The sequence below is a fragment of the Uloborus diversus genome, unplaced genomic scaffold, assembly GCF_026930045.1.
Source record: "Uloborus diversus isolate 005 unplaced genomic scaffold, Udiv.v.3.1 scaffold_370, whole genome shotgun sequence".
Taxonomy (NCBI): Eukaryota; Metazoa; Arthropoda; class Arachnida; order Araneae; family Uloboridae; genus Uloborus; species Uloborus diversus.
The window spans coordinates 69,915-92,843 of NW_026558539.1; positions in this window are offsets into that span (position 1 = coordinate 69,915).

Genomic DNA, 22,929 nt, shown 5'->3' on the forward strand with positions numbered 1-22,929 from the left:
CATACCGTTCTTGAGTTATGCGACATACATATACGCATATATGCTATGACCTACAAAACAAATCCGCGAAACCCACGTTTTCCCAAAATGGTTCACGGTGATGAAATTTAACGTGATCACTGTAAAAACGGTTCGAAACCACAGTACCCGTATTTCTGTTTTATGGGGCTGACCCACTTCCCCCAACCAACACTAACTAGTATTAAAAAAACATGCACTCACCTGCACCTCTTTCTTCTTATCAGCTTTGCCTTTCCCTTTCTTCGAATTCTTGATATTATCTATTTGAATAAAATCAAATTATCAACACATTTCATACAACTAAATTCCGTCACAACTGCAATATTCACATAAGACAGCCAAATAATAATTTGAAAAAAGATATTTTGCAACACAGCAGAACGAGTTGGAACTGTCCGTTCCCGAAGCCACTCTCGAACGATTGCATTTTAGAAAGGGGCGATGGGCCGAGGAGGCGCCATTTCCGCACACCGAACTTCCGATTATCCGTGTGCGGAGTATCCATCCACCTGTGGATTATCCTAGCAGCCAAAAATTTAAGTAAAAAAAGGCAAAACTACAAAATTCAAGCTAGAAATATGTCAAATTTTATTACATACTAGTGGTACCCGCACGGCTTTGCCCGTAATAGAAAAATCAAAAGGTCTTTTGGTTCGCCTGTATATTTACAAATAATGCATGGTGAATTCTCTCGCCAGTTGGCTTGTATCCGCGTTACGGTTCTACGCTATGATAATTTCGTATCTCGCCAATTGGCTTTTGCCCACGTTACGGTTCCACGTTATGATAATTTTGTACCTCGCCAATTGGCTTTTGCCCATCATACGGTTCCACGTTATGATAATTTCGTATCTCGCCAATTGGCTTGTGCCCATGTTACGGTTACACGTTATGATAATTTCGTAATTTACTCGTCCATCTTACGATATTTTTTTCTTAAAATTGGAATAGAAAAAGAACCACATCGAATTTTCGAAACATCGCTTCGAGGTGCACACCCCCATGCTACATACTAACTTTGTGCCAAATTTCATGAAAATCGGCGGAACGGTTTAGGCGCTATGCGCGTCACAGACATCCTACAGACATCCAGACATCCTCCGGACAGAGAGACTTTCAGCTTTATTATTAGTAAAGATTTCATTACTAGTACAAATGCATTACTTTTTGTATTAGTAGAGAATTGTAATGACACCCGATGTATTTTATGTACATTAAATTTTTACGTAATTTACTTTGATAAATAGTTTTCTATTCATAATCAGCAAATTACTTATTCGTGTTCTTAGTTTGATACATATGAGTAATTAATTCAGCATTTTACTGGGTAAATATTTGGATTTTTTTTTAACATTTCTATTCTTCGAATAGTTTTTGGGTTATTAATGTTTCACAAACATTAGAAACAGATTCATTGCTTGTGTTTTTACAGTGTTCGCGCTCAACTATCCGTAACATGGGTCCCGGGGACCCATTAATGAAATAGATTTGGGTCCTTTGGTGGAAAAAATGAGTCCCTTAAATTTTAAACAGAAAATCTTAGTGTGTAAATAAATAATATAAAAATATTTATACTTGGGGGGGGGGGGGGGGAAGGCATGAAATAAAATAAATTGGTTATTTTTGTCCTAATTTTTTTTGTGATTTTATCATTGTAAAATTATTTTCAAATAATACACTTGCAAGACTCAGTTATGTGAGAAACTATTTGGTCAGTTACAATGAGATTAACTCAAAATTTACTTTAAAAATGGGTTTTAACATAAAATATAAAACAAGTGCCCCTGATTGATCAAGCAAAAAGCACTCCCTTAACTTTTGTTTTCCTGGAAATTTTTCTTAGTGAAAAAAGCAAACAGACCCCCCTCCCCCTTCCCAATTATCATTGGCAATTACATAATAATAATAATAAATCGCGAGCGAATGAACCCAACGCAAAAATCGCGATCGCAAAAACGAAACATTTTCTCATATGAGTGTGAAAATTGCTCATTTGCAATCTTAAATCAGTATATTTGACTTTATTTTGACTTGTTCAAAATATCTGTTTTGATTTTTGTTCTATTTTTTAAATCGCGCCATTTTGAAAATGGCGTGCAAAAATGGCGCGATCGATTAATATCCGACTTTTGCAAGTCCAAATAAAAATAACCCATCAGAAAGAGATGAATTATTAGAAAAAGAACAAGGTTAAAGTGCTTTTGTATAAAATTCAAGTATTCATAAGCAATTTAAGAAGAAAAAAGTAAAGTTCCGAACTCTTTGTGTTTAGCGCGATCTGGAAAATGTTCGCCATTTTTTTTCTGGTTCTTATCTTTTGGGTTTTCTGGGTCCCTGGGACCCGATTTTTCGCGGAAGTTGCGTCCCTTTCCCGCGAATTTGCGTAAAAAACCCGCTATAGCGCGTAAACGCGAACCCTGAGTTTTAATTGTATTATGCACGGCCCTCTGATTCTCCAGTTCATTAATATGTAGAAAATGCTAGCAAGCGTTCAAGCGCGTGATGCACCGATGTTGCCCCGGTGAAAAAATTCCACATGCTTATAGCTGTTCTCATATTTTGTACATGGTCATCAATGGTCTGTATCCTTGCCTGAAAGAGAAGGGGGTCGTTTCAAAATTTTAAAAGTATTTTTTTTCTCTGAAAGAGCATGCTTAAAAAAAGATAGGATCTGACCATTTTTCAAATAATTTATTTAAGTTTAATATTTTTTAAAAAACTTACTTAAATCTGTGCGCTTTCGTTGTTTACGCTTCTGCCAGTGACATCACAAAAGATGAAATGCCATTGAGTGTTGCCATTCACGGAGCAAAATATTTAATTCTCATCTTTACTCACGTGTATTGGCAACGATAGGGTTGATTGCATGCGTAAAGAGCAATTTTAATTCGCTTCTTGATCATCATAACGTGGAAACGCGGAGAGATGCGCCGAAGTGCATCATTTGTGACGTCATCAAGACCACGCCTCGTTCGAAAAATCGGACATTTTAAAAAATTAATTAATAACATTACTGTTGGGAAAATGAAAATATTTTCTGGGTATGTTATTTATTTATTTATTTTTGAGCAATCACGATTGCTTATTGTTCTCCAGGTTGCATCCATGTCCTACACACGCGCATCCATACACAACTACACACGCACACACACATACACAAACACATACATACACCTATACACACGCATACATACAGAAAATTATAACTACTTTTCCAATTCCAAACCACCTTACATTCACTCCTGGACAGATTTGCCCAAAACAGTTCTTTCCTTTCATGAAAGAAATCGATAACAAAAAAAAAAAAAAAAAACAATTCTGCCTCCCCACCCAAAAGTTTCCCCTTCCATCCGGAACAAAAAAGCCACCTTCTTGGTCAGTGGCGTTGACAAGGTGGTTGCCAAAAGCGCCGCCCTCCACAAATGCATCCGCTTCCACGAAATACTGATCATAGGTTGAATGGGATGGGTATTTCCATAGCTCAATACTGGTTTGCATCTTCAATTTTAATTTTTCTGCTCGCACTGTTTATCGCACGGGCTCCCTTTGCCCGTGCCCTGGGCATGACATTTCCAAGAAACAGGCCCCCTTTGTTTACTTCATCTGTCGACTCTCGCTGATTGGGTTTAGCAACCTTTTCCTCAAGAATCCAACATTAGAAGGTGGGAGGGCAATGGGAGGGCAATTTTTCATACTTCATTTAAATTATTTTTCAAAAACTATCCCAGTGCTTTGAAATAAATTCTTTAATTCTTAGTATTCCTTCCTATATTGTTTTCCCTTTTTCGTTCGGTGAGGGGGGGGTGTAGTTTATAATGAATTTAAAACAAAGAAGCAAAAATAAAATAACTAATGACTAAAATTAAGAGCAGCTGCAACATAGGTTTTGGTATAATTGGAAAAAAAGGGATCAGACAGTGATAGGGGTGGACGGGCCCGCCGGCCGATGCGCCCTCAATGCACCTTCGTTATTATTATTTTCTTTTTTGCACCCTCAAATTTGTGTGACTTCGGTTTTTTTTTTCCCCATTCATTCATTTTTTTTTTTTTTTTTTTTTTTTGCACCTCCTCAATCCTGAGCCTCTTCTTTTTCTTTTTTTTTTCTTGCTTCCTCAAACCTAAGCTCAGTTTTTCTTTCATCCCTTGAACCTGTGTACCTTCGGTTTATTTATTTTAGTTTACTTAATTTTTTACGGACTAAAACCTGTGCGCTTTAGGGGTGTCCCCCCCCTTAAACCTGTGGGCTTTCGAGGGTTTTTTTTTTTTTTTTTTTTTGAAACCTTTGGGAGTCAAGGTTGGTTCTATCTTGGGGAATCCTGTTCGCCCATGAATAGTTATGGATTTCAGAGTGGTTTTTTAAAAATTACCTATGAATTCAAAATGTTATGCATTTTTTTTGTTATTTCATAATCAGTGATGTTTATTGAATGAAATTATTTAAGAATGTAAATTAATTGGAGATTAATAAAAGATATGCATATATTTGATGACTTGTGCATCTTTTAATTAATTGTGCATCAAGTCGAAAACATGAAAGGGTTGGCGGTGCATATCTTTGATGTTCAGTTTCGTATAACGCATATTTTTCCATCTAGAGTTGCGCATATATTCTACAAATGCAATTATTTCAGTATATGTATTTATTGCAGCTTATTTCATTTATTTGAATCATAAACATCAGTAATTACATAGTTGATCATACTTTGAATGTTCATCAGTGGTATCCATTTGAAAAGTCACAGCCAATAGTTCTTGGAAATATCAGTTTAAAGTAAAGGTTTGATCTTAAAAATATTTCATCGGATAATATTTTTGGGGGGTTATTAAAGAAGCGTTATGTATCAACCAGCTTCTGATATTCCGTACTTATTCCTCTATAGTTATTTTAATATTCTGCAAAAATAATATTTTAATATATGTATTTGTTGTAGTCATTTATGTACACAGCTATTTGCATTTTGAATCAACATAGTAGTTCCTTATACACGAATCTTTCCATTATACACGAGTAACAGTACTTGGGAAATATCTGCTTGTAATAACAGTAATTGCTTTAAAAATGCTTCATGAGATATTTAATTTTTTTCATAAAAGACGTATAAATGAAATATTACCATGTGGTAATCAGTTTCTGAGTATTTGTATTTTTCCCTCTATGTTGTTGTATATATTTTATAAATGTAAATATATAACTATTTTGAACTAATATAGTTGCTATATATTATTAAATTCAATCATTATTCATTGAAAAATTCGTTTTTTACTTCTTAGAATTAATATTAATTTATTATATTATTAATATTAATCATGATTCTTTCTCTCTTCTACAAATTTTTGGATGACAAACTTTAAAGTAAATGAATAACAGTAATTTCTCTTTCAAATCAGGAAAAGATTTTTTGTAGTAGTTTACGAATTTAATGACTCAAATAGATTACCATTTTCTTCTAATAAAATTATTTTAAGTTGTAGTCAAACTTGGTTTAGTTTCATAATAATTATCGTTTGAAATCACTCATGATCAAGTTTTGTTTTTCCATTTTATTTGAATTCAAAATAATTCTCGTAAAATATGGGTGAGACACTAGTATCAAAAAAGGTAAATTAAGACACGAAGACTTATTTTTTTTTTCCAAATTATGCTTTTATGTCCAAAAATAGGAGCGAAGCAATGCCATTTCCTATTGAAATCGTCTTAAAGTGCTCCGCGAGTGCTTCCAGAGCTACGTCACCAATTTCATTCCCCCACAACCTGTTTCGGGAGATGGTCCAACCCTAGTCTCCTCTTCTAAAGACCCTGGGGAGAAAGCGCGATCCTTTGCTTTTTGGGTTGTAAAAAGTAAACGTTAATCAGCAAAATGGTCCGACACATTCTCGAGAGGACCTTTTGATGGATTCGATGGAATCGTAACCCTGTTCCGCAGACAATGCCAGCGTTGAGCTGAACTATGACATTGACAAGTGTCAAATCCTAATTTGAAGTCTCAACTCCAGAATTGCCGCTAAACGTTTTTTGAGAGTGTTGGAACATGGCTATCTGCGTAGGGCAGGCCAATCGCAGACAACCGTGGTTGGAAGGATCACTTGCCATGGTGGGTGAACTTGCATCCCCTTGCTTTGAAAAAAAAAAAAAACTTCAAAAAAATAATGATTAAAAACAATTTTTTACACTAAGAAAAAAAAAAATTAAGCAAATGACAGACGCATGAGGGTGCGCTCTCACGTAAAGGCCTTTAAAATAAAATTAGTTATTTAAGAAAGGATTAACTTAAAAATGCTGCAAGAACTGCAAGTTGAAATGATAGTTTGAGACACCGAAACTGGTAGTACAAGGTTAATTCGACGATTTGAAAAAGAAAGGGGGAGGGAGATTGCTTATCAACTACTCATATAGATCATAACCATCCGATATGTAATGAAAAGTTATTTTAAAGCTATGATTTTATTACTTTTAATACATAATACATTTATTAGACAATTTTTAATTTATGAGAACTTTAAGGTTAGGAGCAGCTCCCCACATCGCACACACACGCGACTAGGATCCGCAAGAGGGCGTCAACAAAAGGTGCAAAAAGAAAAAACGATGATACACAGGTTTACGAGTTTAAAGAAAAGGGGAAAAGAGCGAATGCAAGTCGCACAAGTTTGTGAGCGAAAAAAAGGAAAATTGTACGAAATTATTAAAACAATAAATTTAATAAAAAACGTTTTTTAACTAAAAAAAACGTTTTTTGAATAAAAAAGGTGTTCAGGCTCGTAAGGGCGCATAGGCGGGAGGGTTCATTGGCCCGCGTCCGCCCCTGCGCTAAGAATATTATGTCAGCATATAACATTTTGTTCAATGGTAAACCATGTAATTAATTGAGCACGAGTTGATTTCTTAAACTCCCAAAACTGGACGTTATGTCCTAGCTGTCTAAAAAATGTGGACTTTTTGTCCGTCGGACCTTATGTCTGCTGGACGCAGGGCCTGATAACTGAATAGGCCAATAAGGCTATGGCCTAGCCCCCCCCCCCCCTCACTTTTTAGTGCCCTTCAAGTGGCTATTTTTGTAAACCAATAGCTAAAAATGTTTTCGCCAAAATACCTTAGCTTTGCCATAGTCTTTGAGTAGAGCCGCACCATTGTTGCAGTCGCTCATCTGGTTTGCTAATTCTGCATTAGCTTGGCTCTCTTGGCTGCCTTAAGAGATTTTTTGCCTCCTGCTCCTGTGATTCCTATTCTGGGCTGATACGTGCTAAAAAGCACGAAACTGCAGTCCTCGGATGGAATAACTGAGCTGGCGGTGTATTTTAAGCTTTTAAACCTTGTTTGTACTTTATCATTTAGGGGGCTAATAAGTTGTCAAAGGGGTTTTCCCTCCGCATGCCCCCCCCCCCCGTAACTCCGCCTATGCTTCGTGTATAGTTTAACCTGAAGTGCATAACACAACAAGAATTTTTGAATAAAATATTATTAATAAACTGTCTAAGAGGGAGGGGTCCTACTTACCCCGTAAATTTTCGTTATAACGGATAAGAAGCCTTCACTATGGGCCCGGTAGCAGAAACTTTCTAGCCAGACTGCGACACTATTTTGGGGACAATCAGGGTTGGTTTTCTGCCGGCAGAAACTAGTTTTTGCCGTGCCAGTGGCAGAAACTGGTTATAACCGGTAAAAACCGGCAGAAACTGGCAAAAACTTAAAAGCGTCTTTAATAACTTAAAGTAATTATTAAATGATATTTGCTTAAGCTAACTAAAAAATGAAACTATTTCATAATTTTAAAAAATAAAATCCTATGTTAGTGCCCTTGATTTAGTTCAGAAAGGGAACTTTTCAATTGCAGATGCTAGAAAAATTTGGATTGATATAACAAAGGACGACAAATAATACGGGTGTTCAGGAAAAAGGAGTGACATACAGAATTAAACAGGCAATCAGTGATTGTAATTTGCTAGCTTATACGCTTCATCTAAATTGCTTGTGATTGAAATTATTGTATGTTTCAAGAAAGTGCCAGAATTTTACTTGCCAATATTAACGTAGATTTTGTCGCTATGTCACAGCTTTATAAAATAAATTGGCCCTATTTCTCAAAACTTATTCCTCCAGTCAAATTTTTACCATTACCCCAGTTACTGCATGGTGGACCAGTTTAGAAAAAATATACAATAGATGAAAGTTTCACAAACATTGCTAGTTCCTTGATGCATTGCCTTCTAGCTCTTCTGTAGCAAGAATATTTCAAAATTTCTTGTTTGTGCACATTAAATTGAGAAACTGTTTAGATTTTAGAAAACACATTTTCTAAGAGGCAACTGCAGGGTTAAAACAATGTCACATTTAAGTTTTAACTGTGAAGATATTGTAATAAGTGTGCTTTGGGGTTAACAACTATTTATGTTTTTCCATGCATTTTGCATTTTCTACTGTATGTCAGTAATTAATTTTTTTTCATTTTGTGAGTTTTTGCCAGTTTCTGCCGCAAATGTGGAAGAAAGTGGTTTTTGCCATGCCGGTTTTAACCGGTTTCTACCAGTGGTTTTAACCGCCTCGGCAGAAACTTGCCAACCCTGGTTACAGTTTAAAATAATCTGCCGCGTTATTAGTTTTATTTTCAGTTTTCATAAAATACGCAGGTCCCGGGTAAAGGTCAAGTCTTAAAAATTCTCCAACTGGCCAGTGACCACTAGACCCAAAAAACTTAGTAGAGTCGCCGACACTGTCGCCGAGTTTCAAACATAAAAGGGGGGGAGAGCAATTTTCACTACTTTCACAAAAATAAATAGAACTCTGCGCAGTATGAAAAACAGTTATTCAATACATGTTTATTTAAATCTGGAAAATTTAAGTTAAAATAGTTTTTTTTTTTTTAATGAATAAATAAAATCCCGAAAGTAACACCCCCTATCGATTATAGCCCCCCCCCTTTTCTTGTGGAAAGTGAAATCACTTTAAAATCCTAAATATACCCCCTCCCCTTTCACCTGAAAGTTTTCCCTCCAAAAAAATAAGGATAACATTTTCTGCTTTACTTGATGGAAAGCATTTACAAAGGTTTAGTTTCCCGCGCCATGTGCAGTTTTGCTTTTCTATAATAATAATAAAATTTAAAAAAAAAACACAATGATTTAAACAAAGGAAAAAAATGGTCTCCACGGTTTATTCCTTCCAAAACGTCTAGACTCTTTTTGATGCAAGAGCGCCTATTTTTTTTTTTTTTTTTTCATAAGTATTACAAAAGAAATTTATACGATTGTACTGCTTTTTTATTCAATTTGGAAAGAGCATTTTTGTTGTGATTTGTGAAACTGAACGATCTTCAACACGGCGCCATTTTTAAAACGTGTTGTTAAAAAAGTAGCGAAACTTAAAAATACCCTTTTTTTAAAGGAGAAATTAATGTAATTGAACGAGTTTAAGATCATCAGAAATGTAAATTTTACTAAATCGAGTAAGAGATTTGTCTGTGGTTGCGTTCGCGAACTTTGTAAAGCTCGGTTTTCGAAATTACGATCGTCGTGCGAATTTGCGGCCGTGATTGCGATTTTTGCTTCTATTCTGAAACAAGAACATTAAGATTTTGCATATTTTACTGTAACCTTATTACATTCAGTACATAATGAATTTTCACGCCGAAAATCCTTTCTTTCAAAAAAAATGGCGCCTTCACGCAATTTATTACTACAAGCAAAGTATGAAAGGTTTTTATTAATTAATTGCTCTCTCTTCATTAATGTCAACTCTTATTTACTTATTTCTTTTCTATACTCGAAAATTAATACTACTAAAAACAATTATTTTGGCGAATTTTTCAGAAAAATCTCGATTATACCCTCCCCCCTTCTGAAATCAGGGGGGGTCGGTCACTTTCGGGATTTTACTATGTAAAAGGGAAGTTGGCAGGAAACTGCATTTTAGAGGAACGTTTTAGCTTCACAGCAAAGCTTCCAAAGCAATGAGAATCAAATACAATTGTTCAGATAACAATCACATGTATCATGAAACGAATTAAAAATATATATATATATTAATTTGAATTTTTTGGCATCTTGAATTCAAATTATGTTTTTCGCAATCACGAGCGTGTGTGTGTATGAATGAATGCGAGTGTGTTTGTGGTAGGCGCATGTATGTGGGTGAGTGTATATGTGTGTATGTATGTGCGTGTTGTGTATGCAGTGCTGTGTGTGTACGCGAGCGCGCGTGTGTGTAGGCGTTCGTGTGTGTATGCAGGCATATGTGTTTGTGTCTGTGTGCAGGCATGAGTGTGTGTATGTGTAGGCGTGTGTGTCTGTGCGCAGGCATGAGTGTGTAGGCGTGTGTGTGTATGCGTGTGTGTGTAGGATATGGACGCAACCTTTAGACGGTTTTCGCAAGAGGAGCAGCATCGTGAGGCCAGTCGACGCGACGCACAGTGAAGTATTTAACTGAAAATCCTGGCCAAAACTAGTTAGAAATTTTCACTCTTCTGAAGGCGACATCCTTGTGTGCGTTTGTGCGCTGTACGGCGAAGCTATCCCACTTATAGACATGAAACTTGGTATACAAGTTGTCTGAAATGTCTAATGTTACAATTTGAAACTCGATTTTTAAAATTTGAATTAGAAAATGAAATATTTAATATTTTTATCCACGGTTTAGACTTTTGCATGTTTACGACCGTAAAAACGATCCTAGTAAACGAAGAAAAAAAACCCAATGCATCACTAGATAGGAAAAATAATTTTAATCAAGATTATGGTTTGTTTGAAGTTCTAACGTAATTAACTGAATTTCTAAGAATTTACAAAGGGAGGTCACTTTTTCGACTTTTTTCAATTATTCAATCCATGTAAACTAAAATTCTTGCATCCAATATTCTAATAATGTTATGGCTCTGAAACTTTTTAAGGAAATAATATAAACACCTTAACTTCATTTACAGCGAAAACGGTGAAGTTATGTTCTTTCACTGATTTATAATGAATTTTTTTTCAATGAGTTGAAATAAAAATTTTCAATCATTTTCACTCGATCCAAAATGAACGCCACGGTTGGCTCTTTGCCAATAATGCTTAGACAAGTGATAAGTAAAACATGTTCGATGCGAATTGCTGTTTTCCTTTGAAGATTTGTAATTAAGTGCACTGTTCGAGGGGGGGAAAAGAGCAAAAAGCGGTTAAAAAAATCCTAGTATTCTGTACAAAACACTAATTTGAAACCAAAAAAAAATAATCAATTTTATTCTTTTCGTTTGGTTTCAATTATTAAAACCCTGAGTTAATCATGCACAAAAAGAATTAAAGACAAGGGTTTCGGGGTTACAAAGAACCTTTCTTCTATTGAAAAAAAAAATAAATAAATAAATGAACTAGGATATTATAACTGTAAAAACACTCGAAAATGGATATTCAAAAGCTCTTTGTTTTTGAATTGTATATATTGAACTCGTACCTTGGGTCGATCCTTAGTTTTACATCGTGTGATGTGTCCCGCTAAAAATTGTACGAACAAATTTGGAACTAAAATTTTATATAACTTCAATTTCACAATGAGTAGGTAAAATGTCTTAAATATGGATAGCTCGCTAGCGTAGGAATGTTAGGAGACAATTACAATTGTCTCCTCCAAGTGTGTGTGGGGGGGGGGTATTTCCCCCCTTTTGCTACGTATAAGGGGGAAAGACCCCCTCCCCCGGCACATTATTTGCAGCAATGAAATGAAAAAAATATAAATATTTATTTATTTTATCTAAAATCTATCTCAATTTTAAGGAAGAGCAAATTTTCTTAGCGAGATCACCAAAATAATTTAATTTATTAACTCATTAACGTACATGAGAAAATTAACATAACTGAACGCTAACACGTGTTTTAGGGGTGCAATGAATTCCTTTAGCGAAGCATGAAGGCTAGCATTTTCGAAATTAATTGGATGATTCTCATTCCATAACTTACATCTTTACACATTGATGAAGCGTTTCTCATAACCATGAAACTCGTGTCTGAAAATTTTATTGTTGTTTGTGCGCTCAAATATGTCGATCTTTTCATTCAGTAGTACTTATGATAACTTTTTTTGCAAATTTATTAAATCTTTTGTAGGTAAATTCAGTTTAAAATCATGACTTGTCACAAAAAGATCGGATTATGCACTTTTTTTTTAAAAAATCATTTAAAAAAGGGCAGTTGTAGGCGGAAGATTTTTTTGCTTAAATTAGCACTAGAGACTTTGCCAAATACGATGCAACTTTCAAAACAGCCCGACCAAGCCCGACACCCATTTAAAAAGCTTTCTCTAGTTATAAATTAAGGCGAAAAGCCTTTAAAAATCTCACGTACCAAGTTTTCTTTATTTTTTTCACTAAAAGAAAATAAAAATATTTACTTTGATTTATAATTAGCACTAAGCCCTGACATTTCTTTATACCGTAAAATTGGTTTGGTTCAATTCCATTCATTTAGAAAGCCACAAAAAATCTACATTGAAACGTAATAATTAAGCTGAAACGTAACAAAAAAGCGAAAATTCTTATAGAAATCTCATTTTTTACTGAGGCTATGAGCAATTGTATGTGACTCAAGTTTCCAAAACAGGTGCCGATCGATGCACCAGTTAGTCAACTATCCGACCGCCGCACTCAGCCGTGCGGGGGGCCCGCTACGCGGACCCCCCGGGCGGTGGAACCTAAGGCCTACGGCTAAGAGGTGGGGTGCGTGCGGAGAAAAGTTAGTCAACTATCATGGAATAAATTTTCACAAAAATCGAGTAAATTCTTAATTTTGGACTTTTGGCCAGGATTTTCAGTCAAATACTCCACTGTGCGACGGTGGTGCTGGCAGACGGTGCTGGTGGGAAAATAAAATCAGCTAACATCAAAAACAGTCAATTGAGAACAATAAGCAATCGCGATTGCTCAAAAAAACATGATTTATTGTACATTTTATGTTATCTTCAATAGTTTGTACTAAGGTGAAGATCCAATTCTGTTTTTGGAAACTTAAGCAAGTAATAGGCTCGACTATTGCCATTTTGCGTACGACCAAACATGGCGTCTAAGCAAAAAATTCATGCTTATAGATTTTGATTTGTTACATCAAAATCCTTAAAAAACGACAATTTAGATGAAATATGAACTCAGTTTTTAGCACTTTAGCCTCTAAAGCAATGAAGATAAGATAATATTCTAAAGATAAAATTTTGCATTCATTTTCAATACAGTAATTAAGAATTATCGGGAAAAATGGCACATTTTGCATAAATTTCAATAGTTTGCATAGCAATAAACATCCAATGCCGTTTATGAAAACGTAGTCTTTCGTACCGACACCTTCGGAATGACCAAATATGGCGACTGCGAAAAAAATTAAGATACAAATTTCTGAATTTGTTGCAAAAAAATAATTAAAAATAAAAATCCTCATGAGACTACACTTTAGTTGAAAAGTTTTTAGCTCTTTTGGGCCCGAAGCAATGAGGATAAGGTGAAACTTTAAATATAAAATTTTTTATTTCTCAAGAAAATTATTTTAAAAAATTAAGCAAAAAACGATTAGCTGCACATTTTTAGTTCTTTCCATTAGTTTTTAGTAAATAAAACATCCAATTCTGCTTTGCTTTTCGAAACTTAGGCACTTAAACATCTTATGTACTTCCATCTTGTGAATGATCAAATAGGGTGACTATGTTTTATGTGAAATGCTGTCATTGTTCATTACTAATTACAAAACTTCTTGCATAGGTGATCCCACGAGAGGGGCATTAAAATTGTTATTTGGGTGTTTTGGGGATATTTTCGGGGGGAGGTGAGTCCTCGTTCTAGGGAGGGGTTCCTCGTTTTTTTTGCGTGTTTTATTGACCTTAAGAGGGGGAATGGTCTTTTTTAGGAGAGTAGTGCAGGGTGCCTTTAAGTGAGATACGTAATACTCTAAAATTACGGTCCGGGGGTTTCTTCCCCGGAAAAATTTCGAAAAAATGATGTAAAATTCTGCATTTTGAAGCCTTTTAAGGGAAAATTGGAACTACAAAAATATCAGAAAAAAATAGACAAACAAAGCTTAGACAAATACACAAAAAAGATAAATATTATAAAGATATATATAATCGTCAGAAAATTAAGATAATACACAGTAAATATTGCTTTGGGGTCTACAAATCAATGATTGCAGTCGGCAGAGCGAGGAAGGAGAAAAAAATTGCTTATGTTTCTTGCTTACATCAACTTTCGGTGTGTGTGTAAGAAGGTGAGTGTGATTTTAAGAACCTATTTTTTTATATTAGAGGAAGGCGGTTCGGAAACCCTTGCTCGTATATTTTCTTAAATTTAAGTCTTAAAAACACGATTGAAGGACCATATCTTGGTATACTAGGGCCCGGAAATTTTTCGAAATTAAAGCTCAAAAAACGCAGCTTTTTTTGAACTTGACCAATAAGCTGCAACTATTAAATATTTTTAATTCAAAGATTTCTTTAAAAGAAATTAAGATTTTCCCCCGGACAGTATTATTTTTTTAATTGAAATTTACGCTTTGTTTTCCCATTATACGTGTTCTTTTTTCCTCTTCAATAATAAAGAATAGTTATGAAGAAAAAAAAAACATTTAGCTCAGCATTCTGGGTGGGGGGGAGGTCTGTGGGGGTCCCTCTTCTGGTTGCGTTACTGTCCTCCAACCAAAAATCTTTTAATAGTTTCAAATGAATTTTGCAAAAGGAGCCTGTAAAGCTTTTGACATTTTTACTTCAACTGAATACATTTCATTGACTTTCCTGCTTCTTTTGAGCGAATTAAAATAGTATTGATTCCCGATACACCACTGACAATATTAAATATTTTATTATAATAAAAGGAAAACATGATTTTTTTGGATGTATAATTATATTTAAAAATTGTGATTACCGTACCATAGTCTACAAGACATTGTTCTTTTGGTCAAAATTATGACCACATCCGAAGCTAAAGTAACATGGCTAAACATAAGAACGTAATACTATAATGCTATCTGCAAGTAACGGAAAATTTATAAATAATTGTGAATAAATTTTACAAAATAAGTAAATGAGCTGAAATCAATAACGAAGATTGTGGAATCAGGTAAGAGAAGATATGAATTAATAATACATGTACATAATGATTAAAATGGAAAAACGGACATTTCCCTCAAAAATGTAAAAGGTTATAAATATAAAGTTTGGAGGAATAATTTAATAAATTATCACACAATGATAAAAGTTCTCATTTCTTGACTTCACATAGTTCGTCAATATATTTTTCATTGTAAATTGCAAGAAGTTTCTGTTGTCTAAAAATTCAAGACGGCAAAAACAGATCTTTCTAGAAAGGTCCTCTTCTTCTGGGGCAGACCCAAATCTACGTACCCGCAGACGCTGCAGTAGAGGGGGGGGGGAGATAACAGAAAAACCCACGGTCCGAGTGACAGAAGAATATTTTTAAAAAATAAATAAAAAATGTGTTGTTAATTTAAAAAGTTGAAAATATTTTCAACATTATTATAAAAATCAGGATTAAAAGTTCCTCATAAATGCTCAAAACCTTAAACTAATAATAATTACAAATAAATTTAAACAATTTAAACAAATGAACTCATAATTAAGGTAGAAATATTGAAGCAGTTAAAAACAAACAATCACTCGTTTAACAGAATAGTCATTGGGGAGGGGGGGGGGCTATACAGTGGCCTGTTGGGGGCCCTGAAGATTTTTTTCAGGGGGGGGGGGGGCAGAATTTTTAGAGGCGAGGAGTTTTTTTTTTAAGAAAAAAAGACTTTTTGTCGCAATAATGTGAATGTCGTGTAAAGCGCGGAAATATTTATTGTTACAAGAGTTACAATAAGGCTGTAGGACAGTTTAAAAAGACTGAAGGGCGCAACTAAAAACGCAACAGGGTGCTTTGCTTAAAAATTAACGAGTACAGGTACGGTGGGGCGGAATGTTGGTCGTTAAAAGATTGGGAAAAAACCTCTCTTCTCTGAAAACATTTTTTTAAAATGTTTTAAAATGTCCTTTTAAGTCTTTTTAAAATGCAAGATAGCAAAAACGGACCCTTCAAGAAACTTGTAGCGTACGACAGTATATAAAAAATGGGATTAAAGACCTGAAAAACGGAGGTGGGGAGAGGGGGAGTTTTTCAAGGGAAAAAGCGGGTCTGCGGCGGCAATTAAAAAAAAATTGACTACGGCTCTGATTCCGACTCCGGAAACTTTAGAAGCTTCGACTTCTACTGGTTTTCCCCCAAAAAGAGTTCGACTCCGACTTGGACTCCGCAAGCTCTGTCAGAGTTGCGGACTTCAGGGGAAAATGAGTGACTATTTCTCTAACTTCAACTCTTGAAATTTTAAACCTTCGACTCCCGAATCCGACTCCTTCACCCCAAAATCAGTCCGACTCCGGCTCTTCGACTCTGACTCCGCAACCTGGAAAAAAGACATTTTTGTCGAGTTGTCGCGATAACGTGAATTGAAAAGACTGAGGGCGCATCTAAAAACGCAACAGGGCACTTAGAGACTAACAATTGCAGGTATGGGATGTTTGTCTTGATTCTAGATTTAAAGAGCTCTCTTCTCTGAAAATGTTTTTTTTTTTTTTTCAATGTCTCAAAGTGTCTTTTTAAGTGATTTTAAAATTCACGATCGCAAAAACGAGACCTTCAAAAACTATTCTTTTAAAGACCTGAAAAAAAGAGGGGGGGGGGTCACAGTATGACTGCTGGGTGCTTCAGTATGAAGACAGAAGGGCGCACCCGGGCGTTAAAACAACAACTATTACAGGTATGGAGTGTTTGTGTAAGAAAAAAAATCTGCAGGGCTCTTTAGAAGGCAAAAGTGCGCTACAGGATGTTGCTTTCTACCAAATAAAGAGGAGTCACCTCGAGATGCTCGTTAACTGTGTTAATGCCATCGGAGGTACGAAAGCAAGAAAATTGATGATTAAAATTGCAGTAGAAAATATTACGATCCTGATACACTGTTACAGAAACAAAACAAGCTATACAATTTTTATTTCAGAAAAAAAGGGAGGCAAAATATAAATAACTATTAAAAATGGTAGCGTAATATACAACTGATAATTACTTTTCAGGAAGCACTCAAGAAAAAGGCTGAATAATCTTCTCTCATGTCTACCCACTCTCCTCACTCCAAATCGCCTCTATTAAATTTCCGCCAGAATTTCGCAGGTGATTCTGGGTATTGAGTAAGCTATCACGGTTCCTAGAATTTATGATTTACTCGTCAAGATCCCTGTTCAAGGCAGTGGGGGACCAAGGATTTTGACCCCCAAATAACCTTCAAAGTCGCACCAGTGAGCAGTGACAATGATTGAAAAGAAAGGAACAAGTTTTGAAAAGAAAGGCAAAATAATTCCACGTTCTTCAGTGATTATCCAAGACATATTACCGTAAAACTTTTGTACTTAATAATTTTGAGGTGTCAGGAAAAGAGAGAAGAAAAATCGTCAGTTAAAGGGGGAAAAAAATTTTTAGGAACAAAAAGAAAGGGGGGGGGGATAATTCTTTTGTAAAGAATATTTTTGAACCAAACAAAAAATATATATTTTCTGGCGTAGGGGCGCATCGGCCATGTGGCCGGTTGCCCGGCGGGCCAGTCCGGCCCTGGAGACTGGAGTGCGGACTCTCATAAGCTTTTCTTATTTACTAATTTTTAAATATACTCGAGGACAGACAGTAAACGCCGTATTGGCTGAACAACTAATACATACATACGAATAATTGATTTTCATACTCAAATGATTTGTGAACCTCTAATATTTTAGAACTTAATAGTGCAACCTGAAATTACTTTCTGGGTGATGTTTTTGTCTTAACCTCCCGAGGAGGGGGGGGGGGTGTTGACTTCAAAAAATCTTCTCTGGCAATGCCATTGGACTTTGATATTTTGGTTTCTTCCCATAAAAAAAAACTTTCATGAGTGCTTTTAATATTAATTTGCTGATTCTAGAAAATATACTTCTTTGAATACGGAGATTGCAAAATTAAACCTCTTGAGATCTGCTTCTCTTTATAACCGAACTTTTCCAACATTTTCAGAAAAACTTTCGACACTTTCATCAAAGTGTCTGTTGTAATAGAATAAGCAATTTTGTTTTGCTATACTTTTTTGTATTATTGCCTTATTTCTATGTTTGCCGTAAATGAAATCTGAAGGCAAAATTTTGAGAACAAATTTATGATATTGCCTTGAAAAAAATTTTTTTGCCTTGAAAAGTACTTGAAAAGTGCTTGAATTAATTTCTCCCTGAATGGTATGAACCCTGATATTTTTTAGCAAAAATTAATTTTTAATCAAACTACTGTATCGCATTTAACAGTTTATTAAAAATACGAAATGCAACTTGATAGAAAAGTGTAAAGCAAGTTGGATGTGGGGGGGGGGGGGGCTACGTTCTTAAGTTTTGCTTCACCTCGGAAAATTCCTAGCGGGTAGGGTAAATTCATGTAGGGTAAAGGCACTGCCTTTTACCCTACATGAGACTTAGTCGCTGCTTTCTCCTCAGCGCGAAGAAATCGAGTTGAGAGTTCTTGCGGGATCCCAATTCAAAATTATCAGTGAAGAACGGAGAATCATACTTGTTCGAATATAAAATCGTTCAAAGGAATCACTCAAAAAAAAAAAAAAAAAACATTCAACAAAAATAGCCCGATTCAGAAGGCAAAGGACTCTCCTTTTGTGGCTCCTACTACGGAAGGGGGAGGGGATAGATAGCGCACCACCCCAAATGGGAGAGGTAGGTCAGAGATTCCCCCCTATCGATTATACCCCCCTTTTTGTGAAAAATGAAATCATTTTAAAATCCTGAATATATCCCCCCCCCCCCTTTTCACCTGAAAAAAATCATCTTCCACTCCCTCCAAAAAAAAAAAGGATTTTACAGGAAAAGCATTTACAGAGGTTTATTTCTCTAATCAGCGGCCATGTGCAAGTTTTCTTTTCTAAAAAAAACAGAAAGAAAAGAAAACAGAATGATTTGAACAAAAAAGAAAAAAAAATGGTCTCCACAGTTTATTCCTTCCAAAATGTCTAGACTCTTTTTGATGCAAAGGCGCCTGTTTTTTTTTTTTTTTTTTTTTGTTCATAGTATTACAGCAGAAATTTATATGACTGTTCTGCTTTTTATTCATTTTGGAAGGAGTATTTTTGTTCTGACTTGAGAAAATGAACAATTTTTAACACGACGCCATTTTGGAAATGAGTTCTTTAAAAAATAGCGCGAAACTTAAAAATAACCTTTTTTAAAGGAGAAATAAAGTAATTGAATTAGTTAACCATCATCAGAAATGTATATTTCACAAAATCAAATAAGAGATTTGTCTCTGTTTGCGTTCGCGAACTTTGCAAAACTCAGTTTTCGAAATTACGATCTTCGTAACGATTTGGCGGCCGTGATAGCGATTTTTGCTTTTATTCTAAAAAAGAACATTAAAATTTTGCTTCTTTTACTGTAACCTTATTACTTTCAGTACATGACGAATTTTCAAGCGATAAATTATAGGGCCCCCCCCCCTTTTGCCAATTAAGGTACAAAATCCTTTCTTTCGAAAAAATGGCGCCCACATGCAATTTATTACTACTAGAAAATTGACAGGTTTTTATTAATTAATTTCTCACTCTTCATTAATATTAACTCTTATTTACTTATTTCTTTTCTGTACTCTAAAATTAATACTACTAAAAACAATTATTTTGGCTCATTTTTCAAAAAAATCTCGATTATAACCCCCTTTCCCCTTCTGAAATTAATAAGTTTTGTTTTGAAAATAGTGGGGGTTACTTTCGGGATTTTACGGTAATTGTTTTGCAATTGCTCCGTTAGTTAATTCACGTTTAAAATTTAGGATTCACTGAAAAAATACTGGGCTACAGGTGACTATAAAAATGGAGATAAAAGGAAAGATGAGTATGTTCCATCGTTTTCGGATATACAAACGCATCGGGAAAATTATTTACCGCAGTCAAGATACATTTACATTTAAAATGCTGATATATATTTCAGAGATTATGCAGATGATGTTAGGACTCTAAAATCAAAGCTTTTGGGAGTGAAACCAAGCTGGAAAATATCTGAAATTTAAGAAATGAACACCTCTTTCATTTAAAGAGATTAATATTATGAAAGAAATAGCTTATTTGCTATGATCATGAAGATGATGCAATTAAGATTCCCCTTAAAAGTGTTCGTTCTAAACGCATTATTGAAAGCAACTCATTCATTAAAAAACTAGTATGTTGTGGCCATCACGAAACTTTCTTCTATATTTTTCCTTTTTCTGATCCCTCCCCATGCTTGACGAGGAAGCAATATTCCTAACAAAAACAAAATTACACATGCAAAAACTTGACGACCATCCCAATGTCTGAATTATTGCAAAAGCAAAGCAAAGAGCGAAAATTGAAAGTTATTTTAAAAGCCTTGCTTGAATTAATTACAAATATTTTATTTGTTAACAAACATAAGATGGCAACAGTTAAAAATTTTAAATCATTGAGATAATATTTCCGGTCATTTCCATACAATTAAAATCACGAGAAATATGCAGACGACAATCTATTACGATTTATCTTTCTTATTGTTGCAATAATAAAGCTATTTTTATTTGCAAAAAAAAAAAAAAAAAAAAATCAACGCCTCTTGGAGCGATTGGCGTCAAAATTGAACCAAAGTCTGTTTACACATGGATTCACATATATTCCAAATTTCAACCAGAACGTAGCATTACTTCTTGAGATAGGGCACTCACAATGGAAAAAAAGAACGGGTGATTGCGCTACCCCCTTTTTAGCTGTTGACACCAAAATAAAATCAGCTCTTATACCCACTAAGGGCTACTTGCCGATAAATTTTTCTTTCATTCCGTTCATTATTTCTTGAGATACAGCAGTCACAATTGACGACCAAAAACGTTCTATAGCTCAACCCCCGTTTGAGCTATTGACACCAAAATTGAATCAGCACCTGTTCCTGTTAATGGCAACATATCGACCAAATTTTGTTTGATTCCGCCAGTTACTTCCTGAGGAATAGCAAGCACGCGTAATTCAAAAAACGTCCCATTGTTCCACCCCCCTTAGAGGAATTCGCGCCAAAAACCAATGGGCACAAGTTCACATACGGGCACATATGTGTACTGAATTTCGCTCGATTTCATGCGGTAGTTTTTGCTGTAGAGCGGCCACAAAAAACTGGTCACACACAGACGTGACACACACACACACAGACAGACAGACATTTTCCAAAAATAGTCGAAATGGACTCAGCACACCTCAAAACGTTCGAATCAGTCAAAATTCGAAAATTTGCACGAATCTAATACTTTCTTCTATATATTAGATATAGAAGAAAGTAAAAAAGACTTTACTGTTTAAATAATATAATACTAAATGCTACAGGAAAGGTGATGCACAACCATAGCAGTTGCATCTAAATTAGGCAGCAGAAAGAAAATTTATAGAAATAAATGAGCATAGATTAGTGTATGCCCATTTATTTCTATGGATTTTATTTCTGGTGCCTAAATCAAATGTAACTGCTAATATATGCCCATTTATTTCTATAAATTTAATTTCTGGTGCCTAAATCAGATGCAACTGCTATGATTGTGCATCTAGGACATTAAATTGAAAATACAATCTGAGAAATATTTGGGTGGTTGATAACATCCTGCACTTGTACTAAGAAAGCACTTTGATCAAGGATTTTAGTGGCGTGTGCAAAGGGCAGGCCCGCGCCGAGCCTGGTCGGCGCCGTCGTGCAAATGTCTTCCGAGCGCTTTTATGTAGTCGCATTCCGGAAAAAAAAAATGTGGTTAACACCCGCAATAAGGTTTTGTAGACAAATACAAAATGGAGAAAAATACTTTTGGCATTTAATTTATTAAAAAACAATGCGTCAATATTTATTTTTGGAATACAGTGTACGTTTTTTCTTCATGTTTCGAAATTATTTCGAGTTCAATAGCTCCTCTGATTTGCTAATGCGTTTTGGAAGAGGAAATATTTTAAATATCAAAGTTAAACGCCTCCCAAAAATATCTCTCTAATCTCTAATTGATGGATAATTGATCAAACTCTTACGCCTATCAAATTATGACAAGCGAGTCCACTTTTTATTTCTAAACTGAAGTATAATAATGTAGAGGATTTCCCACCATAAAATCTGAAACAAATAATTCTAAAGTACAGAATCGGTGAAAGGGGCTTTTTGAAATATTTACACATAGTTAAAGAAAAGGAGGGGGTTGGAAATCGAGTAATTGTGGTCATGTCCAGTTCCGGAAGAACGTCGATTTACGCCCCAGACCAAACTTCGTGATTACAACCCACTTCACATTTCTGAAGTAAATCGTATCCCCCCCCCCCCCCCCCCCAACGTTTAACAAGAAAAGGCAAAGGATTATGTTTTTATTTTATCCGAAGTTTTTTTGGAAAGAGTTCGGTTATGCTCGCCTTGAAATTTTTTCCGAAATTGAAGCTTTAAAAATGCAATTTTAGGCCACCTAAGTCGATTTTACGGAAAGTAACGGGATTACGGAAAGTAACGGGATTCGGAACTCGACCGGTAATTTTTCGAAACTGAAATCAAGCAAACGCATTTGTAGGTCATCTTTGATTATGGTAAAGAGAAAGATGAGTTCAGGGATTCTCGCCCCCCCCCCCCCTAAAAATTAAAATCTTAATGACAAAAAGTTTGACGATCTTTAATGATTTTGGGGGAGGGCGTAAGTCGGGAGCCCTCTACTGTAAATTTTTCGATATTTAAAGTCTTAAAACGCAACTCCAGAGTATCATTTTTTGTTGGGGGGGGGGCGGGGATCGACTCCTCGAGCGCAGAAGTTTTTTAGAATCGAAGATTAAAAAACTATAGGACACCTTTTATCACGCTGTGGAAATAGATGGGTTTAATCACTCCTC